Below are 19,504 nucleotides of genomic sequence, written 5' to 3' on the forward strand. Positions count from 1 at the left end.
ACAACAGTTTTTTCTGTATGGTACACCCAATAGGTTATCGTTATGAATAAATAAAACAATTACAATTACGACCTATTCAAATCGAACGTTTGAAATATAGATTCACCTTAAAATGGCGCACAGCTCTTTCTATTTTGATTACCGCGGTTGCAAAATCTGCCACCGAGCCAAAGTATCTAAATACCAGCCACGATCAGCGATCTGTCACTTCAGTGTCAGAAAAAGCGAAAAAGACCCTCCCGCAGAGAAAAAGAAGAAGGAAGTGAAAAACCAACACTCGCCTTTCTCGGTTCGTCGGTCGATTTGATTCGATTCGGTTGGAGAAAAACATTTTCCTCGTAGCCGTGGTCTGCTTCGGACGGTCAGCAGTTGTTATTCGGAACGTGAATCATCCAGCAAACCGCGAGTGCGAAACGTCGTCGTCGAGGACAAGATGTAATCTGGGTGCGATCCGCGCGTATTGAGTGTTCCAGTAAAATTGAAACCATCGAAGGAACTCCTCCGTCTGACTTTTTTCGGATTCGTCGCCATCGTCATCGTCGGAATTCCGTCTATTTTCGCTAATGAACTCGCACACGACGGAGAGTGTCAAGCAGATTCCAATCTCTCGCTAATGTTGGTTGTGTAAAGAAAAAACTCGGTCGACGACTGGTTCCAGTGAAATCCGCATAGTGCCTGTCCCGGTCGAGACGGGATTCCTGCAGCGTAGCTAACAAGGGGGCCCTGAGTGGAGAAGGTGTGGTAAAAAAAACAGTGCGTAGTTTTTGTTGTGAAATGGAGCTCAAGTGTGCTGGAAGCAGTAGCCAGTCGGAATAGTTTCCGCAATCGAAGAAAGTCATCCCCGTGCCATTCGAGTCTCGGGTCTCGAAATGGAAGCAATCTATTGACCTTCGTCGCCGAAATACCACCAACTCGCAAGAAATTTTCTCAGTTTCGGTGTTTGTGTGCAAGGCAATCCGCGAAGGCGAATCTGACCCACGACGGTTCGGTTGTAGAAGAGGATGGTTCTCCCTTCTCGATCATTCAGTCGTCATCAGCAGCACAGTTGTTGGACGGAGAGGACAAGTGAAGAAGGGTGAGACGGGGTAGGAGAGTGCGGAGGTTGTTAGTTTCACAGTCAGCACAGCAGACGGAGGAACACCAGCAGGTCTAGAGATTGCAAACGTACATACAAAGGTATTGACTTGCATCTTTTGGGTTGGGGTTTGACAATGCACTGGCTGCTTGCTGCTGTTGAGGTCAGAGGTGAATCTAGGGTAGTGAGATAAAAAAGGGTGTACCAAAAGCGGCTACATCTGTGTAATAAAGCTCCGCTGGCTTAGCAGTGTTTTTGTATGAACAATTGAATAACTGTCTTGTTCCTGATCGTTTCTGATCAATTAATTTTGTTTTTAATTTAAATATGTACATTTTACCTCGATTTTATGTACATTTTTAAATGGATTTTTTTTAAATATTCAATCAGTTTAAAACTTTACAGTTCGTAGTATGATGACTTATAATGCAGGGGTGTTCAGCCTTTTGGCGGATGCATGCAAACTGCTAATTCGCCAGACTTTTCCTCAAAGCTTTCCAACAAACTTCTTTTGAAATTTCATAACTTCCTCACCGAAAATTGTAATATATTCCAGATATTTTAGTTAGTTAAGGGCCCATATAGCCGAGGCGGTAAACCGCACGGGTATTCAGCATGACCATGCTGAGGGTGACGGGTTCGATTCCCGGTCGGTCCAGGATCTTTTCGTAAAGGAAATTTCCTTGACTTCCTTGGGCATAGAGTATCTTCGTGCCTGCCACACGATATACGCATGCAAAATGGTCATTGGCAGAGGAAGCTCTCAGTTAATAACTGTGGAAGTGCTCATAGAACACTAAGCTGAGAAGCAGGCTTTGTCCCAGGAGGACGTTACGCCAAGAAGAGAGAGAGAGATATTTTAGTTAGATGCCTTATACTATCGTGGCGTGTAGCAAAACCCATAAAAATTTGTGATAAATGGAGATTTGTGATAAATTATTTCCAGTGCTGTCATGTTAAAATAAGAACTAATAAGTCAAGGTTCCCCAATTTCAGCGCCCCTTCGCTGGTACATTTCCATGGATAATTTCATGGAGGAATCTCTGAAGGAACCGCTTGAGCAATTTCTGAAGGAACTACTAGAACAACTTCTAAAAGAACTCATGGAACAACTTTTGAAGAAATCCCAAACATTTTTTTAAGGAATTTCTGGAGGAATCCATATAGAAAATCCAAGAGGTACGCTTGGAGAAATGCTGGAGTAATTTCTCAGAAAATTCATAGCGGAATACCCGGCAGAATTTATGATGAAATCTCTGTGTGAATTTCTGCCGAAATCTCTGCAAGAATATCTTCCAGCCTTTCCGTAAAAATCCTTATGAGAATCTGCAAGAATCTTTACAAACATTTCTGAAGGAGTCCTGGAGGATTTTGTAAGACCTTCTTAAGAAATTCTTAGAGCAATTTCTGGAAGAGAAATGTCTTGAAGGATTATTTAAAAGAATGTGAAAAAATCTTGAAAATTTCCTTAAAAATCTCTTGTACAATTTCCAAAGACATTTTTGAAAAAAAATCTTGAAAAAGGTTCTGAAAAAAAATTGAAGGACTTCTGAAGTTCGGAACATGGAGTATTTTTTGAGATAGTTCATGAAAGGTTTTCTAAGATGAATGCTTTGAAAAATGGCTGACTCCTCCATGAAAAAACAATCTGGAGAAGTTCGTGGATAAATTTCTGGAACAATCTATGCATGAATTTTTTAACAAAATTCATATTTCAAGAACCCAGGAAGGAATCCATGCAACATTTTTGAAAGCTATCCGTGCACAACTTTCTTAATGAGTTCATGGAGAAATTTCTGGAGGAGAATGAGCATGAGCGTTGGTGATCGTACACTTCGTAGTTGCTACTCCGTGATTGACCTGAGCTAGCGAAATTGCACAAAGAACCAATAGGCTTGGGGCTTGGGATTTGCCACCATCCTCAATGCAAACGTTTCGAGAACTCAAACTTTATTGGGTCAATAACGGCGCTGGCCACGTCCTTACGGTCTACCGGGGAAGGAAAGAAATGTTAGTTCCGTTAGTTCGACAACCGTTGCAACTAGGGGTTGTATGTACTACTGGACCCCCCACAGTTGTCACGGGATGGAGTTTTGTTAGTAGGGAGAGATTGATAGTTGCATAGATCAAGGATACACTTTGGTAAGAGATGCGGTTTATGAAACCTTACAGTATACACACAAATGTGACACCTCACAATTTGGAAAAATGGTGAGACCATTAAAATTTATGGAATGAACAAGATTTTGCGTCACCTCGGAATTGGGAGGACTGGTGAACCAATATGCTACTTGCCATGAAATCGATATATTGAAACAAAACAATGTGCCGACACTAACAAAAATACAGGAGAATTTATTTAAAATAAAACACAATTATACGAATATTGCTGAAAAACTATCATAATATGTTATTTGACAGTGAACTTTTTAAATTTTCACAGTAAAAAGTAGTATGAAACGAGCTCACCTATTTATTTGCCTCCATTTATCTCTCCATCGCTGGTTGTCTGGATTTCTTGCCGTCGGACGAAGCACAGCTGCGTAAGCAAAATTCAAAACAACCGACTGAGCAGCAGCAGCCTGGCGTCAGCACCTACGAGCGAAGCCGCTATCGGCAATAATTTCTTTTTCCTTCTATCACGCGAAACGAATACACACTCTCGGAGAAATTTCTGGAAGACATTCTGAAGTCTAAAAGAATCCCTAGAAGATTTTGTGAACAAAATCCTGACTGAATTTCTTCAGGATTTCCTGGAGGATTTAAAAAAAATCTCCTAGGTATTTCTAAAGGAATCCCTTACAGAATTTCTTTAGGAATCCCTGGGAATCCTTAGAGAACTTTATAGAGAAATCTCAGGAGAAAAATCTGAAAATATTTCTGAAGAAATAACTAGTCGAATTTATTTATAATAAAAGCCAAGGGTGATTTTCCCTGTCCAAGAGTGATGGGTTTGACGATGGCTTATCAAGCGTCGTCATATAGTGAAAATGTGTTTAAATATTTTCAATTTTAGTCTTTTATGATTATAGATTAGCTAAATTAAATATAGTAACGAAAATTAATGAAATAGTAAATGGAATAGTATTTGAAAGTAACTAGGTTTTGAATTAAAGCATTTCTTTACAAAATTAAACTAAAATAGAATCTGAATAATCATACCATTGCTTTATTGACTTTAATTTAAACGCTTGATTTGTCATGCCTCCAGCATACGCTTAATCGCTGTCGCATGATCTAACAACAGTTGATTACGCGCAGTGCTGGGGGGACCGACAGGGCTTATTACCAGTCTATACTAACCCTCTAACTACTAACAAGACTGGGAAGCCAACGATCACTCATTGCACTTTTGATAGTAGTATTAGTAGTAGTAGTTAGTAGTAGTAGTAAGAGTAGTAGTAATAGTAATAGTAGCAGCATTTTATTAACAAGTAGATTCGTACTATTCTTTTTCACTTCTTCGAAATTATTTTTATAGCAACTATAAACTCAGGAGTGGATAGCATAACGACATTGATTGCAGCAGGGTCCAACCTTATTATGTAATGCAAGAGTGCATGTGGGATGTCTCTGCATTACTTATATCTTCTACTTAAGACAGGGCAGGGTGATAAGAAAATCGCATTAGTGAATGAACAATTTAGAATCTAAATTTTAGATGTTGAATGCTGTTCACTCAAGAAGTTCACTGGTGCAGGTAGAAAAAAAACTTTTGAATCTCTCTATTTCTTAGCATAGTAACAAGAAACTATATTTAAAACTGAATATAAATTATGCTCTCTATGATGCTCAACAATGCTATAAACAGAATACTAAAATTTCCGGGCCGCCATTTTGTGGAGTTTGGCGGCCCACTGTCGTCTTGTCATTTCAGGTTTATTTTCTATAACGCGTGGCTACAAAGAGTGAACAATACCATCGCCTAGGGGGCATTTTGGAGCTAAATTCGGTGAGTCGGTTCCATAATATTTACGCTGTCATTATTTTCACCATGGATAGTTGCGGCCTTTTTTTACATGCATATTGTTATGCATCTGTTTGTGCACATTTGTTGTTACCCATCTTTCGTGTATTTACTCAACTAGCACTGTAAAGTTCGTCACTTCGAGTGTCGGCCTAAACTCTTAGTATTCATTTCATTAAAACTACTATTGTTGTACAGTCCACATATTTGATGTTGCCACTATGGGAGAGCACGTTGAGCACCGGTTTGTCCACATCTGCTACAGCTTTTGGCTGGGAGTGGGTCTGGTTTGCAGGTTTAGCGGGGGCCTACCACAATTTGGGAGTGTGAGGGGGGGGGGGGGTATCTCTGCATTGAACTCACTACTCATCAATTCCGTGGGGTATCTAGAAGACAATTGACGATAAGATTGGAAAAAAAGCTTGCAGTTGGGAACTAGACTAAAATAGTGGCCGATAGAAAACAACGCGCTAGACAGCATTATCACAGACAAACAGACGTAACACCTTGAACGATTTTCATGAAAATCCATCGCCCAGTTCACACTACCATCACCTGGTGGAAAAGTTGCACGAATCACTGTGTTGTGCAATATCGTCAACAGAAGGCGCTAGTGTGAAACGTCAAACGCTTAGAAAAACGAAGCGCGCGCCTCTAGTTGTGAAAGCCCAACTATGAAAATTTAAAATGATCGTTAAAAGCGTGGTCGATGGATATTTCGCAAGTGTTTCGTCTGTTTATCTGTGGCATTATTATTCATTTTTTTAATATTTACCCATAGGCTTTTCGCCGGTTGGCAGTATTTAGCTGTGTACGAAGATACGGATTAGTTGGTGTACAGATGACAGGGTTCTCACGGGAAGTGCTTCAAGCGAGGCTTACATAACAACTGACAATAAAGAAACCTATTTTCCTTGACTTTCTACGCAATGGACATCTGACCAAACACACGTGTTTTCGTTAATCTCCTAGGCATTATTAGTGCATGACGGAACAACTAGCAGGACACAGTTCCAGACGTCTCTTTTTAATAACGATATTCAGCATATTTCCAATAAAACTACACTTCAATAAAGCAAAGACTAAAGCTGCTATGATAGAACAGATCAGAATGACTTAATTGACTTATTGACTACATATTGGAGATCTACTTCGAATAACTGACAAATTGACAAGAACCTAACTAAATACATGGACCATACTACAAAAAAAAAACAATTGACAAAAAGAAAAAAGGGGAAACTTTTATTAAAACTATTTTTGTTCAACGCAGGCCAAACAGTGTCGACTTGGGCCACGATATGCCTACGTACTTCTGTGTGTTGAAACAAAAATAGAGGCTCATAGAAGCAAACGTAGGGAAAGGGTGCGGTGTTAGAACATAAGCACAGTGTGCTACCGCCGTAATCACTATGAAAAAAAAAAAAATAAATAAAAGCCAAGGGTGATTTTATGAAAGAATCTCTCGGAAAAAAAATGTAGGAATCCCTAGGGCAGTTTCTATAGGAATCCCTGCAGAAAATTCTCTGGAACACTGGATTGGGTTCTGAAGGCATTGCTGAAAAAAATATTGAAGGAATCTTTGTAGAAATTTCTGAATAAATGTCTAAAGAAATCTAAAATCTAAAGAATCTGAACAAGTTTTTGAAAGAATCCATGGAGGAATTTCAGGTCAAATTCATAAATATTTTTTTTGAAAAAAATGAGCAATTTCCGAATAAATCCATGGAAGGTTTTTTGAAATAATCAGTGAGGAAGTTTTTGGTTGAATACTCGGGAAAATTTCCGACAGATTTTTTTAGAAGAATTTCTGAAGAAATTGTTGCTAGATTTTTTAAAGATATCTCCAATAGATAAAACGAATGCCTAGAGAAATTTCTGAATAAATATCCAGAGGAATTTCTGAAGTAATTCCTGTGAGAATTTCTCGAACAATCACAGATTTTTCTTGTGAATAATTATGGAGGAATTGGTGAAGCAATTCATGCCGAAATTCGTAAAAGAATTCTTTGTGACACTTCTAGAAGAACACCTGGTAGATTTTTTGAAATAATCTGTAACATGATGATTTGATTTGGGAAGGATTCTTCGGAGACTTACTTTCATTTAACGCCGCAGAATTGCAGCGACCAAGCAGATAGCGGTACAAACCTATACTACTGGTACAGAAAGTTCGCTCGGCAAATACAGCACAACCAGTAATCTCGCTCTATCAAGTGCATGTCACGAAAAACTTTACGCGAAGTTTAGAAATCCACGACAAATAACTGACAACTTGAGAAGAACAACAAATAAAATGGACATTAATACAAAAAAACTGTTTTTCCAACTCCTCCCGTAACCTTCTGGATCTGGTTTGCAAAAGTAAATAAATTAATGATTACACACTTTTCAATAAATAAAAGACTAAAACTGTTATGGCAGAACAGATCCACATAACACAATTGACTCTTTTCGGACATCTACGTTCAATAATTGTTAAATTGACAAGAACCTAACAAAGTTGCACAAAAAAGGGGAAACTTCTATTTTCATTCAACGCAGGACAAAACAGTATCAACTTGCGCCACACACACCTACATACTTTTGCCTATATACAGGGGGTGGCCAAAATGTTTGGGATAGGCAACTTTTTTTCTTTCACAAAAAAAGTTCAACATGCTCTAGCTTATCATAGAGTACATCAAACATTCTCAAATTTTGACTGTTTGTTGACCTATTATATGTGCATTACTGGTACAGAATTGAGCCCAAACATTATTTTTAGACAACTAATTTTTGAACTGTCATATTTCAGAAACCATTGAACCGATTTGAATGAAATTTTGAACTTTTAACAACAACATATTGATACTTGATACGACCACAGACAAACAGACATACTACTCAAATCGAAATCATCGCACGATTTAACGGTCCTTTTGAAAATATAGTGTGGTTCGGACTGTGCTCGCAAGTGTCATGGAGGCGCTGCTGTGCCACCGTCACCTCTCAATTTTGGAGAGAAATGAACGCGACGCCGATCAATGTTTACATAAAATGACTCAATCATGAACCTTCATTCATGTTTTATGAATGGATGACGCCTGGGAGCCGTCACCTGCAAAATTGTTACATCGAGCCGAGGGAAACAACACCTGCAAATGAATGCTTCGGATTGAGCATTATAGAGGGTGCTAGTGAGATGCCAAACGATGTATTTGAAGCAATTTTCTTCTAAGTAATGTGTCTGTTTGTCTGTGATACGACCTTATGATTTTTTTTTTGTTCACGACGGATAAAGTTATACCGGTTTGACATTTTCGCCCATATAGAGGAAAATGAGTAAAAATTACAATACCACACAAAAGTTATCAAATGTGTTTTTCCGTTAATCCAAATAGGGTCTAATATATCTTATTAGAGATATTTTGAGAATAGAAGTAGAACATGTTTGGATATCAAAACTAAAATTTAATGTCATTGGTTTTAAAATATTACACCACAGAGAAACAGACGTCACACTCCGCTTGCTTCCCATCGATCACTGTTTTAACGGTTGATTCAAATATTCGGTAGTAGGTCGATTGACCACTCGCTGCGATGGCGTCGTTTCTGCTCCTGTTTGACGTTTGCTCACTACCACCACCTAGTGATGGCCCGGCCAAGCGCAGTACGTTTAGCATTGGGCGGTTATGTTTTGGTGACGATGTTTTTCAAAAAAAAAAAATGTTCTAAGAGTTACGTCTGTTTCTCTGTGATTACACTTTTTCGAGAAAAACCCTAAAAGTGTCAATGCATGATCACTTTTTTCACCGTTCAAAAAGTATCTATATTTAAAAGACTTGTGAAGCATTAATATATTGTTGATAAACGTTCAAAATTTCATTCAATTCGGTTCACTGACTTCGGAGATATAATTGTCTCAATACACAAGGTCAAATATTTGTCCAAGCAGAAATCAATGCTAAAACATCTTGTTTTACTCGATCGAATTTTCATTAATATCGAACAGATGTTGTTTCTTAAGTTCTTTCCTTGTCAAATATTTGACCCAGTGTACTTCAGGCCTTTGTCGGTGGCTTGGTCATATCAGCTTCGATATTTGGCTGCACATCTAGTTTGACGGCTCGAACATCACTGGACTTCTTCACCTCTTGTTCGTATGTCATCAGTACTTTCAGTTACCCGGATCAAAATTTTCAGCATACGGGAATTATTGCTCATTGAATTTAACATTTCGGGCAATAACGATTTGCCTCGTTATACCCAGATTCCGCGAGGGTTAGATTTCTTGGAAACGTTGCAGCCGGACTCCGGCTCATATTGGTCATGCCCGTCAAAAAGCCTCTCCGCAGGGTGACTTCCGATTGAATTGCTCCGCTACTCCGTTTAATTGCGGAGTATAGGCAACCGTATGTTCGATCTGAATTTCTTTGACTTCGTAGATTTTTCTTGGCTTCCAGAACTATACAGGCATCTTTCGTTCGTTGCACTAAGCTTTTTGCCCAGTTAGTGAAAGACTAAGGTTATAAGTACACAGGGTCAAATATTTGACGAGGAAAAAATTGAAGAAACAACGCCTGTTTGACACTAATGAAAATTCGATCGAGTCAAACAAGATGTTTACGAATTGGTTTCTTTTTGGACAAATATTTGACCTTGTGTAACAATTTAGATCTTGGGCTTGGCCCTGGGCTGAGTTTTTAGCTGTCAAATAACCTCCAACTATAGAAACTCAGCCTCCTCGACAATTCGTGTTTCACGCAAATTGTTGTTCTTTTCTGCGAGCCGTTGAAAGAATCTCTGCAGTGCTTACCGTGGACACAAACCTCACAAAAGTATAATTTCTGCGGTTGAACTTCACACCAGCCGCAAGATCTTCTCGAGCTAGTGACGTCATGCTTCCTTTATTTAGATGTTCGAGGTCGTGGTGCCACAACTTGATGTTTTCCACCATTCGGATGTTCATCGAAGTGCTGCCTTCACCTTTCTATCACCTGACGTCCGTCCGCCATGAGGCTCCCGTCTTATCCCTGCATATATTGGCTGGCGGCACCAAGCTGTTGCGGAATGCATTGAGTTTCTGGTAAAACTTTCGTTTTTTTGAAAACGACACAGCACTTTCATTTCCCTGAACTCCTCTTCTTTCAGACAGCGTTTCTTCTTCCTAATGAGGCGACTCTCTACTGTTTCTGTTTCTGTTGTGTAGTTCCTCGTTCTGCCGGATTCCTTGCTGCAGCATTACCGCTCGCACTACATTATTTTCCTCCAAAATTGCTATGCACTCCTCGTTGAACCATTCGTTTCGTCGACTTCGTTTCACGTGCCCAACGGTACTATCGGCTGCGTCGTTGATGACTGATTTTACTGTACTCCAGCACAAAAAGTTCGCCCTCGTTTGGCAACGCTGCCTCAAGAGGCTCTAAATAAGCGATCACCGGTACCATACATTGTCGATGACCAAGAGTTTTGGGCGCTGATTGACCTTCAACAAATAGTCATCTGTCTAGTTTATCATAACCCCTTGTCAAATGTCCAGAGAGACGCCTATGGCAACGAACGGCAGCCACCAACGTCATCTGATTTTTTGATTTTATTTTAAGCTTTAACTTTAATCCCATGCCTGGTAACTGACTGGAAGAGAGATGACGAAGTAGAAAACAACAGCCCAGAGGTATGAAGTTGAGAAAAAATGCCATGCACGTCAAGTTGTGAGAAAATGCAAACGAGAAAACACCAGGAAGGTTGGCTTGCTGGATAGTTTGCAAGCTTGAAGCTAAACGCGACGGACACCTCTTGCACCTGCACCTCTCTGCTAGCCCAGCAGCAATGTGATGGTTTATGTAAGGCAACCGTACGAGCCAGTGCAAGCGCAGCGAAAGGGACGACTATCGTAGTCGCGAGTACATTTGCAAATTTTTTACCTTACCCCCAGCTGAAGAAGCAGAAAGAAGGGACATCTGTTTCAGTCTACTAAATGGTCTGGTGATAGGTTAGTGAGCTTGATTTAAAAATGTTGTGTTTGGTTAGAGATAGAATACACCACACAACGATCCGCGAGCGAACGGAAGATTGCGTGGGTGGAATAAATAACAATCATCAGACGGACAACACAAAGCGCAGTAGTGTCGGATTACTGCGAGATTGTTTGTGTGACTTGTTATAGTAGCAGTAGGATTGTGTAAATAGTAAACAGGCGGTGTCGTATTCGTTCTGCATCTGCGACGCACGAGGAACATGCAATCTCAATGGGAAGTTATCAACGCTCAATGTGGGTTCGGGTTCTCTTTGTTTGAATTCTGATGAGTTTTCGTTTCTATTCTGAAATCAATTTTGAACACATTGTGGTCAAGTAGGTATTGATAGACAAACTGCAGACGTGCTTCATCCGAGGTGTCGAATGTTGCTTGCGGAGATAACGTGAGATTACTCATGCATCGGAGTAGATAAAGAAACACTTGTTTAACTGATAGTGACTGAGTGATAACGTGGAAGTGCAATTGCTTGAGATAATAACAATGAACTCTGGTTCGCTTGACCTTCTATAGGTATTTTTTTTTTAATAATGATGATCCTCCTGGAGTTACTTCTGGGAATTCTCCTTGAAGTACTTATAGGAATCCTCTAGGAGTTCCTTTTGGGAACTCTACAGGAAATTATCTAGATTTTTTTTGAGTTTATCCACAGATTCCTCCAAAAGTTTCTTCTGGAATTCTTGCAGGAGTTTTTGCTGGGAAGTTCGTTTCGGAAAAGTTTTATTCCACTCTATAAAAAATGGTCGTCAATTTTGTGAAACTTTCCAAACAACTAATCCATGCATCAATACCTTCCTCCAAAATTTTCCTATATCGACCAGGAGTTGCTTCTGGGGTTTATCCAAGAGCTCCTTCAAAGATTCCTCCTTCTGGGAATTTCAAATGTGATCTCTTTCGGTATTCCGGTTCTCTTTCCTTTTACAATTTCCTCAAGAGCCTTCTGGGATTTTTCAAGGAATTTCTTTTGAGATTCCGGAGTTTTTTTTTCCTGAGATTCCTAAAAAGGATCCATCTGGAATGCAATTAGAAGTAACAGGAATCCTCCAGCAATTATACTTGTGAATCTTCTGGGATTTTCATCTGAGATATATATAAAGGCTTAAGAGAATGGGGTTTCTTTTCGAATGTCTTTAGAACTACTTTTTCCGATATTCCCAGAAGGAATTCCTGGAGAAATGTAATCTAAGTAGGAGCTTTTGAGGGAAATCCAGATTGGGCATCTGGTGTAATTTAACTAAAACTGCTGGAGGAAAAATAATTCCGGAATAAGTTTCAGAAGGAATCCCTCAAGAATTTATTCCTGGATGAAACCAAGAAAGAATTCATGGAATTTCTGAAGCAATGCCTGGAAGGAACTTCTTAAGCAATTCCGGGATGAACTTCTGGAGGAAAGCTGGAAAATAGCGTAAAATTCCTGATGGGATCCCACAAGGAATTTCTGGTGTAATCTTCGGAGAAAATCCTGAAGGAATCCCAGAAGAAAGTTTGGGAGACTTTCATGTGTGTGTGGTCCAACTTATCCTCACTGTCCGGCAGTGATATTATGGAAGAAAGATTTCTGCAATACCATTTTAATGTTACTGCAGAAAGCTTTAATCCGGGAGTTAGAAGGTGAAGTATGGGGGACTTTCATGAAGAAATTCTAAAAGGTGTTCCTGGAGAAGTCCCGATAAGAGTTGATGAAAAAAAAAACCGCAAGAATTTCTTGGCGGAATCCAGAAAACGTCTCCTACTCCTACATCAATCCAAAAAAGAATTCAGAAGGAGCTTTTTAAGAAATCACAGAAAGAAACTCTTAGTGGAATCCAGGAAAGTATTTCTAGAAGAATCCTGGAAACAAATCCTGGAGAAATCTTGGAACTTTCAAAAAGAGGGATCAGAAAAAACTTCTTTAAAAATCCCAGAAGACTCTTAAAGAAATCCCTAAAAAGAAGAAGTGAATTTCGGAAGGAACTTTTGGAAGAATCATTCCTGAAGGAAAATCTTGGAAGGTGTTTCTGGAGAAGAAACCCAAGAAACTCCTGGCGAAATCTCAGAAAAAACTCCTCCAAAAAAGCTGCTGGAGGAATTATCAAAAAAAGAAATTCTAAAAGGAACTTCTTGACGAACTCAAGAAGAAACTTTTTGAGGGTTACCACAATTAATTCCTGGGGAAACACCAGAAAAAATCTTTGAGTTATTTGAAATTCATATTTCAGGGTCAGGGTTGCAAAAAAAAAAACGAAAGCATGCAACGAAGGTGAGTTTTTGTTTTTGTCTTTTCACCACACCGCTTCTGACGTTGAAGCCTCTTTCCTTCACGGAGGCGGGTGAGAAGAGAATAAAAATTCTCTCGTCGCTCACATCGTGGCGACGGTGAGGTTCAATAACAACATTTTCCTTGTCATTGGCACTCAAAAGAGAAAATTCACCACGCTTGCTTATGGGCCAGTCGCATTCATGCGGCCGTTGTTGACATCAAGCATCCATCAGCGCAGAGCGTGTGTTGATGAGTCATTACGTCCACAAAGTAGTTGAGTTTTTCTGAGTTCACTTTCAAGTATCTCACAGCGGAGCTGAAAATGAATGCCAAATTCAGCACAATTTCATTCAATTGAATGTGATTTTTTCAACCCTGGGTATTACCAAAAATTTGCACTTTGAGTGAGTCGTTTTCGAGCATCTACCTCTACGTAGTTATCCGTCGTATCAAACAGAATGCGAACGACGCGTTTGATCGCCTTCCAGGTAGCAATTGTTCTTCCTCTACAAGTGGTTGGGGAAGCGGTGCCTGTACGTTAGGCAAACAGTTTCGAACAATAAACCAATCGCTTTCGCTCTTCGTACATATGTACAACAGAGATGGTTATATTTGCGGTTTAGGAGAAGGTGATATAGATCGTTGAGATTAGAATTGAACCTTATGACAACTAAGTTACCGGGCCATTAATTGGCTCGGTAGCTTAGTTGGTAAAGCTATGTCTAGCGAATAAGGGTCGTGAGTTCAAATCTCACCTGAGCTGTGGATTTTTTTCCCAATTTAAGCTAAGTTTCCTGTTGCCAAGTAGAGCGCTCAAGTAAAATTTCACCTTTTTCCGTAAGTAATTTTGACAGTTGTTTAACTGACAGCATTTTGTCGAAATGATGCTGTAAGAAGGATGTGAAGAAAAGGGCACCAGGTTGTTTACGATTTGGACTTAGAGAAATTTCGTTCTTTTCCTCAGGAAATGTTATTGAAATTTAAATGTACTATTTCGCGCGCGTGTAGGGAAAATGATTCAATTTAAAACTTTTGAGTGGGCTTCTGGGGAAAATCCAGATAGTGAGATTCTAACGGAGTTGTAAACCTTTCAGGGAAAATACTGATTAGAGACATTGCGCTGGAATTCTGGGGGAACTTTTGATGGTATTACAGAGAGAACTAAGGTTAGATACTCATTAAAAATTCTGCAATTTAGGCGTTCGGACTACGATGGAAGGAATTCTGCTGGGACTCTGGCGGTTACTTTATGGAGTTGTTGAAGAAATACTGGGACAAAGCTTCACGGGAAATTTTATGAAGATTCACGAAGGATTCTTTGTGATGAATCTTCTGGCATTCCGTACGAAGGGTTTTCTCTGGGATTTCGCAGAGAAAATCCTTCCTTCAGCAACTTCTTCCAGGATTCCTCCAGAACCTCCTTCTAGATCTCCTCTAGGAGTAAATTTTTGGGTTCCTCCTATAGTTTCTTCTGGTATTACTCCAGGATTTTCTTTAAAGATTACACCAGGAGTGGCATCAGTGAGATTTCTCCAATAATTCCTCTAAAGATTCCTCCTGAAATTCCTCCGAAGATTCCTCCAGGTATCCATTCAGGGATTCCTCCGGAGATTCCTCCAGAAATCGCTCCAAAAATTCATCCGGAGATTCTTTCGGAATTCCTCCGGAGGTCCAGGAATTCCTCCGAGGATTCCTCGGAAGAATCTCTGGGAGGAATTCCTGAAGGAATCTCCGAAGTAATTCCTGGAGGAACCTCCAGAATTGGGGGAATTCCGGGAGGAATCTCCGGAGAAATTGCAGGAAGAATCCCCGGAGGTATTCCTTGATGAGGAATTCCTGGAAGAATTTCTGGAGGGATTCCTGGAGGAATCCCCGGAGGAATTTCTGGAGGAATCTCCGGAGAAATTTCCGGAGGAATCTCTGGAAGAATTCCCGAAGGAATCTCCAGAGGATTTTCCGAAGATATCTCTGGAGGAATTCCCGGAGAAATGTCTGGAAGAATTTCCGGAGGAATCACCGAAAGAATTTCCGTAGGAATCTCCGGAGGATTTTTTAGAAGAATCTCCGAAGGAATTATTGGAGAAATCTCAGAAGGAATTTCTGGAGATTTGCTCCAGAAGATGCTCTGATGATTGCTTGTAGGAATTCAGAAGGAATTTCAGAGGAACTCCCGGAAAATTCCTGGTGGAATTATTGGTGAACTTCTGGTGGAATTCCCGAGGTAATTTGAGATGAGTTCGTGGGAAACTCCTGGAGGAATTTCTTGGAAACTCATTGGGTGATTCCAAGGGAATTTCTGCAGGATATCCCTGGGAACTCCTACAAGAATTCACGGGGAACTCCTGGATATATTCACGGCAAACACCTGAAGGAATTAACGGGGAACTTCTGGAGGCATTCCCGGGGAACTCCCGGAAGTTTTATTGGGGGTTTCCTGGAAGTGGAACCTAATAATTTTTGGATGATTTCCCGGGGGAATCCCTGGAGGAATTTCCGGAACACTCCTTGAGGAATTCCTGGGGAACTCCTGGAGGAATTTCCGGGGAACTCCCACGAAAATATCCGGGAAAATCCGGAAGAATTCCTGATAATATCCTGGGGGAGAACTTCTAGAAGAATTTCCGTGAACTTCTGGGGGACATGCTAGTCCCAAACTTTTAGGAGGTATCGCCCCCTTAGAGCTTTAAAAATGCATTTTCGCCCCCTAGGTGGGATTTAATTTTCCTATAAAAGATGGCTGGAACTGTGCTTAGCTAAAACCCTTAAAAGCGCTAGTGTGGCAAAGCTAGTAGTGACTTTTATTGTATTGTATGCTAGTATTGAGCATTGCTTAATTCAAATATAACGGACATCTATGAACACTCGCTATTCTCAATCAAATGTTTTACCAGTAGTACTCTAAAAGGGACTCAATTAAGACTGATGGAGAACAATAAAAAATCCATGTTATGTATAAAAAGTTGAACTCAGAAAAATATTGATATATTTTCAAATGTAGTTGCTTTTCCCAGTAATAGAAAAAGCCAGTAATCCAAATCGATGTGCTTCGTATAAATTTGAATGCTTCCTGTGTTTTAATTAAATTGTCAAATAAGCTAAAACTGTAGCATTCTTGGTAAAAATTTGATGAAATTTGACTCTGAATTTTGAGAAAGTTTTCAAATTAACTCCTAGTAACGTTTGAAATTCCTCCGAGAATCTTCTCTAAAATATTGCCAGACACTATTTGAAGAATTTCATTAGAAAAGTGTTATAAAACTCGTCTGAACCACATGTTTTTGATTGACAATTCTATGAAGAAATCCACCTACGGATTACAAACTATGCTCATCCATTCGTGAAAAAAAAAACTCTGTTACTTTCATAATTTTGACTAAAATTTATCATGATAGACGAATAGTGAATATAATTCCTAATATATTTTTGAGATTTCCAGAATTTAAGAAATCCTTCACAAATACGTGTATCATTCATACTTGTTTTTTTTTTTAAACAATTTCACCAAAGAGTCCACATAAACACTAATAATTCTAATCAAGTCGATGTTTAAGTATGCTAATAACAACATTTTTTCAAAAATTCTAGAAAAAATCTTAAAATGTCAACTTTAATGTCAGGGAGTTTTTATGATTCAGTTGACATTCTCGACTTTCGTATTTTATAGAAGATTTCCAACCATTAAAAAATCGTCCCCTTTTTATAATTTTCGCTCCCCAATTTTTATTTTCCGAATTTTCGCCCCCCTGGGCTTGATTTTCGCCCCCAGGGGGGCGATTTCGCCCACTTTGGGAATCACAGTGCTAGACGAAATATCGAGAAACTTCTGAGAGAATTTTTTTTAGGAATTTTCGAGAACTAGAAAACCTCAGATTTCTTTTGATAGAGCAAAACAGAGCAAGAGCAATGCTGCAGATTCTCACATAATTCCTTTCTTCCAGGAAACAAACATATCCACCGAGCTGGAGTTGTTCTGAAATTAACCGCAGGATATCCGTGCTCATTGTGTTTCGCCGCGCATACGCGCCAACTTGTGACGTAGTTGGGGGGCAAGGACTTTCAAAACCAATCGAATGCGGAAAATATCGATGCAATTCATCTTATTCAGGCTTATTCAGGCATATCCACGTGAAAACTAGTGCATTGGACTGAAAAATGTTGAATTTTGTCCAATTTTGGAGAGCTTCGACCCCCCAACTACGTCACAAGTTGGCGCCTATGCCGCAGCGGCATACTTGCAGATTTTTTTAGTACGTACCGCAGTGCTTCCGCATTCCATTACCGAACCCATTGCGTTTTCCACAATCAAATAAATAAATAAAATATTTGACGCTGTGTACTACATGCCTAAGGCCCCTGTGTACTAACAGCTTAATGCACCCTGATGTCTTTGGTGCGAAAGAAGAAACAAAAACGAAAGAGAAATGCCACTTTAACTCACGGAATAATACATCGACATATTATTCCGTACGGAAAATTAACAACATGACTGACAGCATCGCATGACAGTGCCATCTGTTGGCAAATCTTTCTGGCTGCAAATTACTTATCAACTGCGAACGCTTAAGTAATTTTGATTGCAAAAGTTTTACGTGACCATTACTTGTCCTATCTTTTTACACAGTACTTACCAGGTGGAAACTAGCCATTAACCAATAATTTACCCATCTGTACATATGTACGTTGAGGTATTTGAAATTCAGAAAAAAATCTGTTGAAGTAATTTCAGTAGGAACTCCTGGTGGGCCCTCGAAGGAACCTCTGCAGAAATCTTAGAATGAACTCTTACCTAGATCAATCTCTGAAGGCACTCCTGGGGGAATTCCAGAAGAAACTCCTGAATGAGTCTCAGAAAGAACTCTAGAAGGAATCTGAGAAGAAACTTCCGTAGGAAAATCAGGAACAATTTTTGGAGGAATTCATAAGGAACGTAGCCGACGGTGGAGAAATTTGCTGAAAATTCGGAAAACCGTTTACTGGTTTTAAACAAAAACAATTTTGGGTTTATCAGTAAAAAATTCCCAAAAGGAACTCCGAGTGAATTCCTATAAGTACCTCAAGGAGAATTCTTGAAAAGTACCTCCAGGATTCCCCGAATATCTGGAGGATTCGATGAACACCTTGACGAGAAATTCTGGGGAAATTGTAAAGACGATTCTTAAGTCAACCTAGAAGAAACTCTTGAAAAAATACTAGAACGAATTTTATGACAAATTTAAGAAGAAATTCCTGCAGGAATTCCAAAAGAACTTGCCGGAATACAAGCAGAGTGCAGGAACTCCAGAAGGAACTTTTGGAGGAACAAATAAACTCCTGAAATTCCTGGAGAATTCCCATTTTTATCCTTTAAGAAATTTCTGGAGGAATCCCAGAAGTATCTCGAGACAGATTCCCAAAACAACTAGAGGATTCCATAAACACCTGAAGGATTACATAAAGCAAATCCTCGAGAAATTTGAATGACGATTCTGGAGGGAATTAAGCAGAAGCTCTTGGAAAAATTATATAACGAATTTATGCACAAATTCTTGAAGAAATTCCTGCTGGTATTCCAAAAAAAACTCCCGTGGAAATTCTCATAGGTACTTCCCAGAAGTACCTCCACGAAGATACCCAGATTACCTGGAGGTTCCAAAAAAACCTGAAGAATTCCCTAAAAGAACCTGGAAAATTTCTAAAAATGATTTGAAGAGGGAATCTAGCAGAAATCCCAAGCAGGAACTCTTCAAGGAATTACTGAAGAAACTACATACTACAGGATCTTAAAAAGTAACTTGTGGAAGAATCCCTAAAGAAATTTCTAGAGGAATGCCTTGAAAAAATAACAGAACTTCATCGTTTTTTCGGTCTTGCTGTCTTCGGTGCGCAATTCCAGAAGAACTTCCTAATGAAACTTTTTGAAGAATCTTAGAAGTAGTCCTTGGAGCAATCAATGAAGAAATTTTTGGAGAAATATAAAATTAAAAATTCCCGGAGAGATTTCAGGAGGAAAATGAATTTCTTGAATAATTCTAATTCCTGGTAGACTTTCTGAAGGAATTCCTGCAGGAACACCGGGAGAAATTTAAATAGGAGCATCTGGTTGTTTCTCAAAAGAAACTTGTGAAGAGTTTCTAGTGATTAGCAACAGTTTAGGTATCCAAACAATAAACAATAATTCTTATTCAATTTCAAGAGATAACCAAACTAAATCGTACGAGCAGATGTCT

At 39.4% G+C, this 19,504-nt stretch overlaps 1 protein-coding gene across 3 annotated transcripts in view; it reads left to right on the top strand.

Annotated features, from left to right (window-relative positions):
- Window positions 1–230: 230 nt before the first annotated feature.
- LOC109424719 (FHIP family protein AAEL005291) overlaps window positions 231–19,504 on the top strand; it is a gene marked incomplete at its 3' end in the record, with an annotated part of 80,303 nt that continues 61,029 nt past the window's right edge. For 2 of the 3 annotated variants that reach the window (XM_029865242.2, XM_029865241.2), the window contains 1 exon segment: window positions 231–736. 3 annotated transcript variants of the gene reach the window in all.

The sequence above is a fragment of the Aedes albopictus genome, chromosome 3 (assembly GCF_035046485.1).
Source record: "Aedes albopictus strain Foshan chromosome 3, AalbF5, whole genome shotgun sequence".
In the NCBI taxonomy this organism is placed as follows: domain Eukaryota; kingdom Metazoa; phylum Arthropoda; class Insecta; order Diptera; family Culicidae; genus Aedes; species Aedes albopictus.